The sequence below is a fragment of the Mustela nigripes genome, chromosome 1, assembly GCF_022355385.1.
Source record: "Mustela nigripes isolate SB6536 chromosome 1, MUSNIG.SB6536, whole genome shotgun sequence".
Classification (NCBI taxonomy): Eukaryota; Metazoa; Chordata; class Mammalia; order Carnivora; family Mustelidae; genus Mustela; species Mustela nigripes.
This window is the reverse complement of record NC_081557.1, coordinates 57,963,522-57,969,226: the sequence shown is the minus strand read 5'-3', so window position 1 is coordinate 57,969,226 and position 5,705 is coordinate 57,963,522.

Here is a 5,705-nt window from a genome sequence, read left to right as displayed (position 1 = left end):
TCCTTCCTTCCTTCCTTCCTTCCTTCCTTCCTTCCTTCCTTCCTTCCTTCCTTCTTTCTTTCTTTCCTTCTTGTTTAGTTTTTATTTCATAATCATAAACTTAATTCTGCAGTGCAGCTGGACTTTGAGGGGAGTAAGGAGAACGTGGGTCCCATAGAGACAAGATGCCAGGAGCCATATGCTTCAGGATGAAATTCTCATCACCAGTTTTCTCCCCATAGATGGACTTGCCTCCAGGGCCGTTAATGGCCATGAAGACACCGCCCTGGCACAGAAACCCTGGAATCATCCTGTGAAAGCAGGAACTTTTAGAACCAAATCTTTCTCCTCAGTGTTCAGAGTGCAAAAGTTCTCTGCTGTCTTTGGAATTTGCGAACAGCTCCAAGGAGACACGGCCCAAGGGCTCGCTGATCAAGGCAATGTCAAAGAACACAGTGGGTTGACCGGGGCTGGGTGGTGTGAGGGGTTCTAGGGTGGTGGGCTCTGCAAGGCCACCATCATTTTTTCTGAGTGAGATTTTTATTTCCTTTCGGCTAAGGTACAATTTTCAAACATAGGAACAAATTGTGAACTTGTCTTGGAGCGTAGAATGGTCCTCCATCCTGGCTGATCCTTAGAACCACCGGGGTTGAGGGGAGGGCTTGAAAAACAGCCCAGCTCCACTGACACTTGCTGAGGTGGTGGGGGCAGCTGGGCCACGGCTGGAGCTCAGTTTGAGAACCACTGCTCTGTGCCACATGCTTCTTAGAGAGACAGTGGAAGCCTGGCTGCCTGTTCTATTACCTGCTTTTTCCTCAGCCGCTGTTAACAGCTTTCTTGTTTTCCTTTTTTTGGTATTCACATAGTTGACAAAAGCTTCAACTAAAGCATGTAAAAGGCAAGGCTAATCTCAACATCGGCCAAAATTACAGGGTCATATCTGATGGAAGAGAAGAAAAAGGTCTTTTCTAAACATCTAAGAAGAACATAAATATTTATACTCAGTGTGGCAGCGAGTGCAGAGAATCAGCCCTTTTGGCCAATAGTAGTCTTTTGTGTTAAGGTTTAAAAACGCCTCTTTTATGAGGAAATCTAGAAATGTGAATCGTAGTTGTAGCCCTGCCAAAATGGGCAGGTTGATTACCCCCTCCCCCAAGCTCAGTTTTTTCCTCTCTGAAGAGAATACAGTAATGACCTTACTTGTCCTGCTTACTTTCTTTCTTTTTTTTTTTTAAAGATTTTATTTTATTAATTTGACAGAGAGAAATCACAAGTAGACGGAGAGGCAGCCAGAGAGAGAGAGAGGGAAGCAGGCTCTCTGCTGAGCAGAGAGCCCGATGCGGGACTCGATCCCAGGACTCCGAGATCATGACCTGAGCCGAAGGCAGCAGCTTAACCCACTGAGCCACCCAGGTGCCCCACCTGCTTACTTTCTTATGTAGTAGTAAAGAGCCATGAAGTCAAAGCATTGGCCGTGATTTACAGAATGCAGTGGAAGAGGTCACAAGTTCTGCATCTTCCCCCAATGCCTTGTGATCCTGGGCAAGTTCATTTTCACTGTAGTCCCTTAGTTTCCCCAACTGCAGAGTGGGACCAGTAATGCCTAAGGCTGACCTTGCTGGGACGTGGGGACAGGGTAGAGGGTGTTTGTGTAAGTGTTTGAAAAGCCAAGGACCTGCATTACACTCCCCAGTAGTGTTATAGTCTTCACTTCACAGATGAGGGAATGGAGTTAGTGTGAGGTGACAAGCCTTGAGCCTTCAGGGCAGCCCTGGAACTCTGGCCAGGCCTGGAGGGCTCGAGGTCTCTGCCTCCTGCAGACGTCTTCTACGTCCTGCTTAACAGCTCTGACTTCTCTTTACTCTTGGTTGTTAATCTTTCTCAGGAGAAGGCAGGCCCAGACCCTCTCTTTGGATAAGGCCAGGAAGAATAAGGCCATTCATATCTCTGTTGGGAGGACTGGATAATCTTTTTATCCTGCTTCACTGAAAAGCATCCCAGATGGAAACTTGGGAAATCCAGAGGCTTAAAGTGCCACCTAGTGGCAACACTGGTGAATGACTCCATCTTTTGTCGGTAGCTTCTTTGGCACGGAGGTAAAAGGAACAGATTTGTTTTCTTCCTCTCTTAAAATTTGTCCACCCTGGCAACAGCCAAACGGAAACTGTTTTAGTTCTCCACCTTCTCTGCTTGTAGACCAGACTGCAGAGCCATGCTGGGTGCGCACTGGGAAGCTCGGCAGGCCTCAGCTGCTCCAAAGTTAAGCTTTCTACTCCTGGCTTGCTGTTAGATGTGTTCACATGACCGAGTTTTAGGTGGTGGAATGTGGGTGGAAACAGTATGTTTCCCTTGTAGGTCAGGCTCATTAAACTTCCCATGTATGATCCTCCGTGCTTTTTGTCCTTCTGCGGTTTGATGCAGATGGATAGGCAGTCTGGGAACTCATGCCTAGCTGTGTGGCATTGATTTAGCAAAGGCAGTCATTCGTCCAACTGGTCTCCCCTCTGCCCACCCCCGGTGGGCCATCACTGTGGCTCCTACTGACAGGCAGGCGGTGTGGGAGACGGTCCACTGTCACTGGGCAATCTCTGCTGTGACGGTTAGGGAATCCCTGAAGGGCCATGCTGGGGTTTGTGTGGGAGTCACTACCATGACCATTTCTCCTCGTCTTCGGTCTGAGAAAACCAAGGATCTTTGTGCCATTAAAATTCCCCCAAAATGGACTTCAATTAAAAAAAATATTTATTTGAGAGAGAGAGCAAGTGCGAGAGAGAGAGAGAGCGAGCGAGCATGCACGAAGGGTGAGAGGCAGAAGAAGAGGGAGAAGTAGGCTCCCTGCTCAGGACCCCAAGAATCCTGATGCAGGACTCAATTCCCAAGATCCTGAGATCATGACCTGAGCCAAAAGGCAGACATTTAACCAGTTGATCCACCCAGGGGTCCCCTGACCTCAGTCTTTGTTCTGCCTAGACTTATCCAGCATGGGTAATGCAGGTGTGGCCACATAGACTTAGGGCAACCATTACGCAGCAGAACCTTCATATCAAGGCTTGAGCAGACATAGTGGCTCTACCTGCACCAGCACTTGCTAGTTCTTTATTTTTTTTTATAAACATATAACGTATTATTAGCCCCAGGCGTACAGGTACCCTCCCCAGTGTCCATAACCCCACTACCCTCTCCCTACCCACCTCCCCCCAGCAGCCCTCAGTTTGTTTTGTGAGATTAAGTCTCTTTTTAAAAATTATTATTAATTTTAAAAATTTTAATAAACATATAATGTATTATTAGCCCCAGGGGTACAGGTCTGTGAATTGCCAGGTTTAATACTTCACAGCACTCACCATATCACACACCCTCCCCAATGTCCATAACCCCACCCCCCTCTCCCTACCCCTGTCCGCCCCCGCCACCCTCAGTTTGTTTTATGACAGTAAGAGTCTCTTATGGTTTGTCTTCTTCCCAATCCCATCTTGTTTCATTCCTTTCCTACCCCCCAAACACCACATGTTGCCTCTCAACTTCCTCATATCAGGGAGATCATATGATAATTTTCTTTCTCTGATTGACTTACTTTGCTCAGCATAATACCCTCTAGTTTTATCCATGTCGTCGCAAATGGCAAGATTTCATTTCTTTTGATGGCTGCATACTATTCCATTGTATATATATATATCACATCTTCTTTATCCATTCATCTGTTGATGGACATCTGGGATCTTTCCATAGTTTGGCTATTGTAGACATTGCTGCTATAAACATTCGGGTGCACGTGCCCCTTTGGATCACTACATTTGTATCTTTAGGGTAAATACCCAGCAGTGCAATTGCTGGGTCGTAGGGTAGCTCTATTTTCAACTTTTTGAGGAACCTCCATGTTGTTTTCCAGAGTGGCTGCACGAGCTTGCATTCCCACCAACAGTGTAGGAGGGTTCGCCTTTCTCCACATCCTCGCCAGCATCTGTCATTTCCTGACTTGTTTATTTTAGCCATTCTGACTGGTGTGAGGTGTTCTACTGCCTGATCCAGCCAGGTGTCCTGGGACACATAGTTTAATTAATTAACTACACAATAAATAAATTGGAAGAGGGTGCTCTGATAAATGATATAAAGGTAGGGTACGTGTGTGAATATGTGAAAGGAACATCAGTCTGGACTAGTCTGAGAAAGTTGTCTGTTACCTGGGAGATGCCAGGCTCATCAGAAGCCAGTTTGCCTGAGGGTCTCAGGAGGCCTAAAAAGGACCTTGCCTTGAAGGGGGAAAGTTCTGGATAAAGGAGACCCCACCAGGAAGACAGACACAGCCAGGAAGGCTTGTGTGGCTGGTTGGGAGAGGTAAGTTTGAGTAAGTGAGGTGCTTACTATTTCAGTTTGTTTCCTCATTCAGTCACCATTGGTTGCGGGTCCGAGTTTTTGGAAAGTGGAGCAGAGGGGTGGGAAGAGGAGCGACACGGAGGCACTCATATGGTGGTAGCTTGGCTTCACTCCAGAGCACAGGTTAGACATGTCTTGGGAATTCTTAGATTCTGGAAATTATTTTGTAGAAGTTGAGGTTCGCGTACACAAGTCGTGGCGGGAAAGAGTGGAGTTTGGATTCTGATCATTACTATGACCCCAACCTCACTCATAGCAGAATTTGAAGCTTGGGGCTCTAGAGGACCCATGCAAATTTCAAGGGTATTCTTCCATCACTTGGAGCATTTTAGATTCTGGGTTATACCAAAATATACCAGGTGCTGGGTTGGCACAAATTTTATGTGACATCATTTGTGTTTGGCTCACAATTTGGAAGGGGACACACAAAGCTCCAATGCAAGGGTGACCTTGAACAAGAATTTTGTGGGACGGTCCAGGTCGCCAGTGACTTCACAGTTTTGCAACCCTGGGAGGAGGAACTCAGATTTTTATTATTGATGTGGTTAAATCATGGCAGGAAAGACTCAATGAAAATTAATCTTATATGCTTGAACCTTAAGAAATGAATAACTGCAGCCATCTTCCCATTAAAAAGGAAGGCAGAGGACACTGGTCTTGTCTTTTTTTTTTAACCCTGAGATAGTGATCCCCATGTTGTTTTGACAGAAATAGTTCCATTCTGGAATCTACTTCAATGAGTTTTAATCCTCTAATTAAATCACTCTTCTGGATTATCCAAATACATGTTCTGGGATGAAATATTTTACAAGATTTTCCTTTAATGAACCCCACTGGGATCTAGCGGAAGCCTAATTAGTTCTCTTAATTAGTGTGTTCTGTACGAGGAGGCTCAAGCCAACTGCTGATACTAGCGTCTTCACTCCGCTCAGAGCTCCAGCCCCCGGATTTTGGCAGTTACCACTTACCCAGACAGATGGTGGATGGGCCCATGCTCCCAGTGACTGCGCACCCAGAAGAAGAGGACAGGAATATGAATTACCTCTCCAGAAAGTGGATTTATGAATTAAATAAGGTTTGCTTCCAGTTTTTGTAGCCACTAGGACATAATTCTGGGTCACTTATCCAAAGCTTATTTGCATAAGAGTGTGATATCAGTGAAATACCTTAGACCACCTCTGTTCATGGGTTTTATAGCCTGTTCATCATCTCAGGCACAGTTCATTTACCAACTCCACGTCAAGGCACCTTGGACCTCCACTCCGATGGGTAACATAACGTCATGAAAAGACTGTGGGTTTTAAAACAGCACTTAAATTTGTATCCTATTTCCACTTACAGTCAGCTTTGTT